We start from the raw sequence: 12396 nt of genomic DNA, 5'->3' as shown, positions 1-12396 counted from the left end.
AGGAAGAATCCTGAGTATATCATTGTTTACAAAAACGCAAAATAGTTCAAAGACAATGTGTCTACTGGTCAGTTAGTAAAGTAAATATACTTTCACAAGGGAATGTTCAAAGTGTAATACCTACCTATCCTATGTTGGTTTCAACCGTTGAACTTTATTACCAAGTCTTTTCCCTACGGTCTTGTGTCTCACCCAATTTTCATTCATACGGGGGATTGTTGGAAAAAATGGGTTGAGTAGCTAACTTTAGCACAAAATTTGAGTGGGACTCGGTTAGCTATTTTGGAAGTTCAAGATTGATTTGTATTCTCCTCCATGAGAAAATAAAAATAATGTATTTACTTGCCAAAAATGATGTTTGGGTGAATGAGAAATTGAAGCTTAAGATGTGTCAATTGAAAGGAGTTTATGTTATTGGGGGAAAACCATTTAAGGTTTATCCTCTATAGGAAAATTATGAAAACAAATACCATAGTAAATAGGATTGCACTTTGAAATGGTGTGATCATGTGTAGCATAGAAGCTTTCTCTACGTGTGTGGGCAGGGGGACAAATCGATCCAAAATAAGGTTCGAACGTGGAAATTGGCCTCTTAGAAGAGCCTAGGTTTTGCTAAATTTTTTCTTCCAACTGATCGTTTGAATTCCAAAACTCTAATATTCTTTATCATTATATACGAGTTAATGGTATTCATAGTATTGAGCCTATAAATTTATAAACCTATTTCTAACAATTATACATAAGAAGAAAAACATACAGTCTCTGCACATATTTACAGAACACATTTTCTGCATATTTTTGATCTGCATAGTGTATAGTCACACAATCGGTGGTATTGTTCAGACACAAATTCAGTTTGATAGAGTAGTATTTGAGGTGCTCAAATCCTACTGTTCGTCCGTTGTATACTAGGAAACAAACGTTCAATTTAATCCTCAAGCAGCCACAGTGAGGGAGCGAATCTGTTTTAAAAAAACTGTATTTACATAGGTTTCGGTTAAAATATTTCTTGTTCTGGCTAATTAGTTTACTTTTTTTGTTTATTAAAAATTAATCTACTTTATTTGGTCTATTAGATTAATTTGTTCATTTTACTGCAATCTAATTTGCTATATTTTCCAAGTTTGTTGTATATACGGTATATTCAAATACGGTAAGCTGTTGCATACACGGTATGTTGTTGCAAATACGGTAGGCTTTATATACGATAAGTTACAAATACGTTAAGTTGCATATACGCTAAGCTACATATACAGCAAGTTGCATACATGGTATGCATAAATATGGTATGTTGCATATACGGTATACTTAAATTCGGTATCTAAATTGTATATACAGTATGTATTAATCCAGTATTCATTCCAAACCATTCCATCTGGTACAATTAATCCAACACGTACGTCGTAAAGAGAGGTCTACAGAGAAGAGAACCGCATCCTAAATGTCCGGCCCAAGTGTGTACAAGTTGTGATCGCATTCGAATTTACTCGGGTGGCAAACCGGGAGGAGGCCGCCACTCCTTAGGATTGATAGGGTGAAACTCGAACACCTAAGTCCAAAAAACAAAAAAAAAGACACTTGCCACTGTTATTCTTTCCTTCCATTTCTCACAGGTACTATACTAATTATAGAGCAACTGCAATTTCGTCGGAATATTTTGACAGATGTCGCTAGTGAAATGTGGGACCTACTTCAATCCAACATTGGCATATCAACGATGCACATGTGACTCTCAACAATGACAACATTGTAATCTTTGATCGGACAAATTTTGGTCCATCTAACATCTCACTTCCAAATTGGAGATGCCCGAATGACACAAACGACCTTTCCCTGAAAATTGACTGCACTGCCCATTTGGTGGAGTACAAAATCACCACCAACTCTGTCCATTCCCTCATCGTTCTAACACATGGTGCTCCTCTGGTATCGCCATGTCCGATAGAACTTTAATTCAAACGGGTGGTTTTAACAATGGTGACCACGATGCCAGGACCGACAAACTCTGTACTGATGATTCTTGTGACTGGCAAGAAAATAACAATGTCCTTACACAAAGAAAATGGTATGCCATAAATCATCTTTTACCAGACGGAACACAAATTATGTTGGAAAAATTACAACAATGGAGAAATTGTAGGAGAAGAAGACAAGGATAAAGAATTAATGAAAATAATAAAGAAGTCTTGAACATGAAAAAATCGCTATCCTTAAATGATATTTGACTCCTTTCAATGATGCTTTTAAAGGATTAAAATGACAAATAGTTTGCAAGATTTATCAATCCTTAATGAAGAATACCAAAAGTAAAGTAATATCTCAAATGAACAAGTAAAAACAAGGCTTTAAATATGTAAAAGATCAATGATTTCTTCAACTTGTTGGATGAATAGTAGAATGATTTTTTCATGTGTTTAGGGATGAATACTATCATGCATTTATGGTTTTCATTTATCCCTAGTTCCAACTCAAAAAAAAAAAAAAGAAAGAAAGAAAAAAAGACGTGCAATGATTCATCAAAAAAACCACTAGAAAATTCAAAAAAATCCCCCCAACGGCTAGATTTTATTAAACCGCCTCGTTAGACTCAGAAGAGCCACATACGACCGCAAGCTTCAAAAGCTTATGCGATTGCATATGCCATATATATGGCATTATTTTCCTTTTTTGATTTTGATTTCTTAATTCATCCAAATTTATTCAAATTGATTTTGAACAACAATCGTGGGCAGTTTAATAATGAATTTTACCCAAAAATCCTCAACTAATAAATCATACAATTTGCCACATTTGTCCGAAACAAATGATCCCAACATTGAGAACAATTTTTATCCATTGGTTTTCCTGAATGTGGATGGATTTTATTAATTATCGTGAATAATCGAGCTATTTTGTTCAATTATATGAAAGGGGGCATGGTGAAAACTAGCCCCACAATTCCAGACAGGGATCCGATAAGTTATCCAACTTCAAATAGTGGTTTTGCTGTTTTGCTTCCACTGAAGAACTTGCAAGGGAGGGAGCTATAGCCTATAGATGCTGAAGTTTTGTTATGTGGTTGATATGATCCAAGAGTCGAACTCGACGAAAGCAAGTGCGAGACGAGACCCGTTGATAGTCGATGGCGGACTAATGACGCGATCAAGGGCAAAGCAAGTGAAACAAGCGATGAGATTGCTCGTTTAAGAAACCATTGATGGAACCATGTTTGGGACTCAAAATGGAGTAACTTTCATGTTCGGGTCGAAGGCTGAATCAACTTGGATCAATTTGTTATCAAGTGACGAAAGCGGAGGTCGAAGACAACACCATGCGGCCGCACACATGCATACCGAAAACCAAAAGTCCAATTCCAGTTGAACCATGCGCCCGCATGGTGCCGCACAAGCAAAAAAATTGACGAATTTTCTATTTTTGGCCGAATTTCCTGGTTTCGATAGAATTCTTATGAAATCAAATTATTACCATAATTTGATGGTTTTGGATGTTTTTATTTATTAGTATAAATAGGAGATTACTTTTCATTGTAACAACCTTTGAACTTTTGACTTATGAATTAATATTATAGAGAGAAATTTATTCTTTCAATTTATTGTTCTTCTTGAACAATCTTGGAACTTATCAAGAATCAACTTCTTGTGGCGTTCTAATCAATTGGATTGTGGGTTCTTTCAATTGTAATCAAGGGGTTTTAGGTTTTTCGCTAATCCAGGGTTTCTTGGTTCAATTCTTGGGGTTCAAGATCCAAAATCGGGTTAGTATTGGCATTCTTGGGTTCCGCATCAATCTCGTTGTGGGTTTCGTAGTTTCCATTGCTACGGGGTTTGCACCAGTTGGTATCAGAGCTTTGGTTCCAATTTAATTAGGTTATATCCTTTGTTTTCTAAATTTTTTCAATTCCTTGTGTTCTTGTGTCCAGAAGGTTTTCTTGATCTTTTGATCTAAAAGTTTCATCAAAAAATCTTCAAATTCCGTTTCTGGGCTCGATTTTCGCTCGAATCAGTTTTCATTTTCTTTGTTGATTTTGTTATTGATTTTCGGATCTAAAAAAAAAATTACTGTTCATCCGTATGGTACTGTTCATCCGTACAGTAAAAAAAACTTGTTAAATATTATTGATCCGTCAAATACCAACTTTTATTATTTATTATCGTTTCTAAATTACTTGGACACATTGAATCATTCCATTCCTTCAATTCAAATCAAGTTTTAAAAGTTTTCTTTGAGTCCTTTGTTACAATTATTGAGTCACATCCGGTTTGGGGAATTCTACACGAATTGATTGGTTGATTGAGTTCATTGATTGTTTCTTGAAACAATTGTTGAAAGAACTGAGTGGTAAAAGGCAGAGAGGTGAGCTTAATAGAGGGTAAAAGCCCTTGTGTGTGTTCCGAGTGACTTTTGGTGAGGCAGTAAATAAAATTTTAGTGTTAGGATGTCAGTAATGGCAGAATCAAACTCAAGCCGACAAGGCAATAATAGCAATGCATCGGAGGATTTAGTGCAAAGGTTTGAGAGGGCGTTTGGAGATGTGAGAGATAGGTTGGAGAAGCAGGAGGCTTGGATGAATAGATTAGATACATCGGTGGCTAATCTTAGTCGGGGGCATCGAGTGAATGTATCCAATGCCAAAGGACCGGATAGATGGGAGCTTAGAAGGGAAAGGCGAGAAGAGTATGGATATGGGAGTGACATTGGCGAAGATAAATTTCACGGTGTTGAGATGGGAAGGATGAGGAATAGAGGCGATAGGTTTGACAGACGGGGTCGGAATGATCGCGGGGAGGAGTTAGATGGAAACTTGGGAAATATAAAAATGACAGTTCCTTCATTCAAAGGAAGGAGTGATCTCGAGGCATACCTGGAGTGGGAAAGGAAGGTTGAAATGATCTTCGAGTGTTATAACTACTCGGAGGAGAAAAATGTGAAGTTAGCAGTTTTGGAGTTCAGTGACTATGAAATTTCATGGTGGGATCAAGTGATTACTTCACAACGTAGGAGTGGAGGAAGACCAATCAGCACTTGGGAGGAATTGAAGTCATTGATGAGAAAGAGGTTTGTTCCTGGCCAATATTATCGAGAGATCCATAAAAAACTGCAAGGTCTATATCAAGGGTCAAAAAGTGTAGAGGACTATCATAAGGCGATGAAAATACTCATGATTAGGGCCAATGTGGTGGAGGATCGGGAGGCTACCATGGCACGATTCTTGAATGGGTTGAATAGGAAAATTGCCAATGTAGTGGAGTTGCAACATTATGTGGAGTTGGAAGACATGTTGCATGTGGCTATGAAGGTAGAGAGACAGCTGAAGAGGAAAGGGGCAGCTAGGCAGCCGTTAGGAACTTCGAGTGTTAATCCATCTTGGAAGCCAGGATAGAACAACAACAACAAAGGTGATAAAGCTGTACCTAAAGGTAGGAATGAGTGGCAGAAAGTGAAAGAAGAAAGTGCTAGCAAAACAGCACCCAAAACAGATTCACAACCATCAAGGAATCGAGACATCAAATGTTTCAGATGCTTAGGGTCAGGGCACATCGCTTCTCAATGCCCAAATAAACGGGTAATGGTTTTGTTGGATAATGGAGAGGTGGTGAGTGAAAGTGAAGGAGAGTTTGAGGACATGCCTACATTGGAGGACGTTGAAGAAGAAGAAAAATTGGAATTTGCTGTTGGGAAATCGTTGGTGTCAAGGAGAGCTCTTAACACTCAAGTCAAAGTGGATGATTCGGAGCAGCAGCGAGAAAATATATTCCACACACGTTGTTACGTCAACGATAAGGTATGTAGTATGATTATTGATGGTGGGAGTTACACTAATGTAGCTAGTACAACTTTAGTTGAGAAATTAGGACTAGCATTGTTAAGACACCCTAGGCCTTATAAGTTGCAATGGTTGAATGAAAGTGGGGAAGTAAGGGTGAATAAAAGAGTTTTAATTAATTTCTCAATTGGGAGTTATAATGACAAAGTAGTATGTGATGTGGTGCCTATGCATGTGGGTCATATCTTGTTAGAAAGACCATGACAATATGATAGAAGGGTCACACATGATGGTTATAGGAATCGTTATAGCTTTGTCAAGGATGGGAAGACTATAACTCTTGCGCCATTAACACCGGCACAAGTGTATGGAGATCAAATCAAGCTGAAAAGTGAGGAAGACGAGTGAATAAGAGAGTCAGGAAAAAGGAAAGGTAATAGTGAAACCATCAATAAGAGAGAAAATAGTGAGGTGGCTAAGAATGGAGAAAAGAGAGAGAAGCCACATGAGAGGAGAGAAAAAGAGTCAGTTGAGAGGAGAGAAAAAGAGTCAGTTGAGCGGAGAGAAAAGCCAAAGGTCAACTTCTATGCAAAAGAGAGCGAGTTGAAAAAGGCTATGAGCGATAATAGGCAAATGATATTGTTAGCGTACAAGGAGTCCCTCCTCAATTTCGAGGATTCTAACACATCCCTCTCTAGTTTGGTTAAGTCTTTATTGCAGGAGTTCGACGATGTGTTTCCTGAGGAGATGCCAAGTGGGTTGCCACCAATCAGAGGCATCGAGCACCAAATTGACTTTGTACCCGGAACTGTCATACCGAATCGACCAGCTTACCGAAGCAATCTCGAGGAGACGAAGGAGCTTCAAAAGCAAGTGGAGGAGTTGATGAGCAAAGGTTATGTCAGGGAGAGCATGAGTCCATGTGCTGTACCTGTTTTGCTGGTGCCTAAGAAGGACGGGACTTGGAGAATGTGCGTGAATTGCCGAGCTATCAACAATATCACGGTAAAGTATCGTCACCCAATACCTAGGCTAGGTGATATGCTTGATGAGTTGCATGGTGCTTGCATTTTTAGTAAGATTGATCTTAAGAGTGGGTATCATCAAATTCGCATGCGGGAGGGTGATGAATGGAAAACGGCATTTAAGACTAAGTATGGATTGTATGAATGGTTAGTTATGCCGTTTGGACTCACTAATGCACCGAGCACTTTTATGCGTTTAATGAACCATGTTTTGCGTGCTTTTATTGGGAAATTTGTTGTAGTTTATTTTGATGACATCTTAATATATAGGAAAAACCTAGATGAGCATTTAGAACATTTAAATTGTGTGCTTGTTGTGTTGCGAAAGAAACAACTATATGCTAATTTCAAAAAGTGCACATTTTGCATGGATAGAGTTGTTTTCCTAGAATTTGTGGTTAGTATTAACGGGGTGGAAGTCGATGAAGAAAAGATAAAAGCTATAAAGGAATGGCCAACACCTAAGACTATAACTGAAATTAGGAGTTTTCATGAATTGTCTAGTTTTTATAGGCGATTTGTAAGATATTTTAGCACCATCATCACACCGTTGACTGAAATAGTAAAAAAAAGTGTAGATTTTCATTGGGGAGAATCTCAAGTGTTAGGAAAATATGTAATTGGCAAATCTGTGACCAAGGACCAAATTGTCAAAATTGTAAAGTCAAGGACCAAATTGTCAATGTCCAATAGTTCAGGGACTAGAGTTGCAATTAACTAAAGTTTATAGGCTAGGTCTAGGGTTGTGTGGGATGCCTCGAAGATGCAAGCGGCGCTTTGATTTCGCTAGAGTCTCGCCCTGACCTCGCTCGAGCCACAATTGCAGAACCAACTTCGCTGGACTCACGCTGAGCCGTCGCTCGAGCGAAAGGTACGTCGCTCGAGGATCGCCAGAACCTCGCTCGAGCGGCTGTGTTACCTAGCCAATTCTAATTTTAAACGCTCGCGAATGTTTGACGCTCCACATTACCATATATCAACCTCTATATATACCAAACGTCCCATTCGTGTTTAAAAACCCGAAAATTCACATTGAAAACACTTCGAATATTCTTTCAATTTCTTGGCAACCAAAAATCCAAATCATTCTCTCCAAGGATCAAAAGCCAAATAAATCCTTCATTGTTCTCATACCAATCCTTGGCTTGTTGAGTAAAAACATCAAATCCATAAACCCCAAAACACCTGTCTCACAACTCCAATTAAACTTCCAGAAGATTATCAGTTTGAAGATCCGAGAAGGATTTGCTTGAAGAGCTGGAGTGCGTGGCGATTCACGGGAGGTAGAAATTATACAAGGCTGGGATTTAGCACGGATCTGCAAAATCCAGGAGGGTCTTGAGTTCATACAGCAAGGAGGTCAGAAAATTGAGAGTGTCAATGATGTCTGGCGTGCTGTAAGTTGGTTTCTACAATAGTGAATCTCTACTGGCTTGTGCCCGGAGTTTTTACCCAGTTGGGTTTCTCTGTCAACATGTTTATTGTGTTTTTACCGCTTTAATTTATTTACTTGTCAATGGTAATCCAACATAGGTAGATAAAGCACGTGAATTAATCTAGACAAATTATAATTTGTGTGACTTGTTGCATGAATTATTCAAAAAGTTTTTAATTCCGCAAGAACACCTATTCACCCCCCCTCTAGGTGTTAGTTGGGTCGAACGATAGGTTTTTCATCAAGAAATTGTATTTAACACAATTAAGTATAAGCTATGTAAATCACCTGTTTTGGCATTACCAAATTTTGATAAAACATTCGAGGTTAAGTGTGATGCATCAAGAATAGGTGTAGGAACAGTGTTGATGCAGGAAAGGAGACCTATTGCTTACTTTAGCGAAAAGTTGAGGGGGGGCAGCATTGAATTATCCGACATATGACAAGGAGCTGTATTCACTTGTTCGAGTATTGGAGACTTGGCAGCACTACTTATGGCAAAAGGAATTCGTGATACACACCGATCATGAATCTTTAAAGCATTTGCGAGGTCAAGGTAAGTTGAACAAAAGATATGCGAGATGGATGGAGTTTATCGAGACATTTCCCTACGTCATCAAGTACAAACAAGGTAATGAAAATATAGTTGCTGATACGTTGTCTCGAAGGTACGTGCTTTTAAATTCATTAAGTACTAAATTACTTGGTTTCGAACATATTAAGGGCATGTATGAATCTGATTGTGATTTTTCTAGTATTTATGCTTCATGTGACAAAGGTGCATTTGATAAATTCTATAGACATGAAGGATATTTGTTTAGGGAAGATAAGTTGTGCATTCCTAATTGTTCTTTGCGTGTATTATTGGTAAGGGAAGCACAGGGGGGTGGTTTAATGAGACATTTTGGGGTTCAAAAGACTTTAGACATGTTAGGGGAACATTTTTATTGGCCCAAAATGCGACATGACGTAGAACAAATATGTGAAAAGTGCATAACTTGTAAAAAGGCTAAGTCTAAGGTTCAACCCCATGGTTTGTATACTCCTTTGCTTGTACCTAGTGAACCTTGGGTGGACATATCTATGGATTTTGTGTTAGGTTTGCCTAGGACAAAAAGGGGTCGGGATTCAATATTTGTAGTGGTCGATAGGTTTAGTAAGATGGCGCACTTCATACCATGTCATAAAACTGACGATGCTACTAATATTGCAGACTTATTCTTTAGAGAAATAGTACGTTTACATAGAGTACCTAAAAGTATAGTGTCTGATAGGGACGTGAAGTTTTTGAGTCATTTTTGGCGTGGTCTGTGGAGTAAGTTAGAAACTAAGTTATTATTTTCTACAACTTGACACTTACAAACAGATGGACAAATTGAGGTAGTTAATCGAACTATGACTCAACTACTTAGGACAGTAATCAATAAAAATCTGAAATCATGGGAAGAGTGTTTACCGTTTATAGAGTTTGCATATAATCGAGCTACACATTCTACTACTTCGTTTTCTCCTTTTGAAATTGTTTATGGTTTTAATCCACTAACACCTATGGATTTAATGTCTTTGCCTGTGCATGAACGAGATAGTTTGGATGGGAAACAAAAAGCCGAGCTGGTGAAAATACTTCATGAAAAGGTCAGGATACAGATCGAAGAGAAATGAAAGCTGATTGCATCAAAAGCAAATAAAGGAAGAAGACGCATTACATTTGAGCTTGGAGATTGGGTCTGGGTGCATTTCAGAAAAGAGCGTTTTCCAGAATAGAGGAAGTCAAAATTGCAACCACAAGGCGATGGACCGTTTCAAATCATCGAGAGGATCAATGACAATGCATACAAAGTGGATTTACCAGGTGAGTATAATGTTTCAGCTACTTTTAATGTATCTGATCTCTCTCTGTTTGATGTAGGTTTATATTCGAGGACGAATCCTATTGAAAAGGGAGGGGATGATATGATCCAGGAGTTGAACCCGACGAAGGCAAGGGCGAGACGAGACTCGTTGATAGTCGATGGCGGACCAATGACGCGATCAAGGGCAAAGCAAGTGAAACAAGCAATGGGATTGCTCGTTCAAGAAACCATTGATGGAACCATGTTCGGGACTCAAAATGGAGCAACTTTCATGTTCGGGTCGAAGGCCGAATCAACTTGGATCAATTTGTTATCAAGCGACGAAAGTGGAGGCTAAAGACAACACCATGCGGCCACACAGGCAAAACCACATGCGGCCGCACGCCTGCATACCGAAAACTAAAAGTCCAATTCCAATTGAACCATGCGACCGCATGGATTTACACCATGCGGCCGCACAAGCAAAAAAATTGGCGAATTTTCTATTTTTGGCCGAATTTCCTAGTTTCGATAGAATTCTTATGAAATCAAATTATTATCATAATTTGATGGTTTTGGACATTTTTATTCATTAGTATAAATAGGAGATTACTTTTCATTGTAACAACCTTTGAACTTTTGACTTATGAATTAATATTATAGGGAGAGAAATTTATTCTTTCAATTTATTGTTCTTCTTGAACAATTTTGGAACTTATCAAGAATCAACTTCTTGTGACGTTCTAATCAATCGGATTGTGGGTTATTTCAATTGTAATCAAGGGTTTTAGGTTTTTCACTAATCTAGGGTTTCTTGGTTCAATTCTTGGGGTTCAAGATCCAAAACCGGGTTAGTATTGGCGTTCTTGGGTTCCGCATCAATCTCGTTGTGGATTTCGTAGTTTTCATTGCTACGGGGTTCGCATCAGTGGTGGTGTACCAAAAGGAGCATATTTATGTAAGTGCAATGAACCATAATTTTGTTCAGCACTTGGCACATGCGGAAGGATTCAAATAACTGATGCCAATCCACAATGGACCATGGAGACCATGCCTTTAGCTAGAGTCATGAGTGACATGGTATTGTTACCAAATGGCAAAGTCTTGATCGTAAATGAGGCATCTGCTGTTGTAGCAGGGTGGGAATTAGGTCGGAATTCGATTTTGTCTCCAGTTATTTACAACCTTGATGGTGTAAGTGGATCAAGATTTGAAGTACAAGGTCCAAGCTCAATTCATTGAATGTACCACTCAACTGCGATGTTACTTCGTGATGGTCGAGTTCTTGCTGGAGGTAGCAATCCTCTTCAGTTTGACAAGTATACAGGAGTTCTTTTTCCGACTGATATACCTTTATAAGCATTTTCACCTCTGTATTTGAATTCAACATCTGCAAGTTTGCGCAATCTAATATTGGATATTTTATTCATTCCTCCTCTAGGCATGGTAAATACAAATTTGGTCAACGTGACAATGGTTACACCTTCATTTAACACACATTCATTTTCGATGAATCAAAGATTATTGTTTTTTAGTGGAGGGAACACATCAGTAATTGGGTTATCGATGTATCAAATTGAGGTGGTCACACCAACCTCAAGAAATATCGCACCACCTAGATACTATCTTTTGTTTGTGGTTCATCAAGATGTTCCCAGTGAAGGCATTTGGGTCCAAATAAATTAGCACGCATTCTTTCTTTTTCGTTTCTAGAAACTTTTGGATTCACATTGAAAAGTATGTTTAATTTAAGGTCAACATAATGTGTGTTTCATTATTGTTATTTATGCGTTAAATGTAAACACGTCTTGGTCTTGTTGAAATTGAAATTGTAAGAATTTATTTATATTAAGAATGCTTTTGCAAGAATTATTTATTGAACATATCAAACAACATCCTTATCTGTGTAAGGAGAAAACAGTGTGTGATTATAGAAAAAGATCGTTGTTGGTACTTGATTATTATGTCTTGTGAACTGATACTATATAAGATGAAATGCCCTTATTCTCAGCTTAATGACACGGTTTTCAGATTTTTCTGTTTAAAAATTAACATTGACTTTGCATAAATAAGAATATAACGGTAAATAATGATTTGTTTATTCCTTTTAGAAATAGTTTGTTTACCAATCATAGAAGAGGTTAAAACCTTTCTCTTGCATTTTCTGTGGAATATTAAATTTTTGAAACTTATTTTTCGAAAAAACTTGTTTAGTTATTTGATCCAAATATTACCTTTTACTTTACTATCAGAGTGCACTATATTTCCCTACTCAATAAAACTACTGACAAGAGCATCAATAATTGTCTTTTTTCTATATTAAACTTGTGTTTATAGTGG

This window comes from Olea europaea, unplaced genomic scaffold, assembly GCF_002742605.1.
Source record: "Olea europaea var. sylvestris unplaced genomic scaffold, O_europaea_v1 scaffold1928, whole genome shotgun sequence".
NCBI classification, from domain to species: Eukaryota; Viridiplantae; Streptophyta; class Magnoliopsida; order Lamiales; family Oleaceae; genus Olea; species Olea europaea.
The sequence above is the reverse complement of the archived record's forward strand: the minus strand, read 5'-3'. Positions refer to the sequence as shown.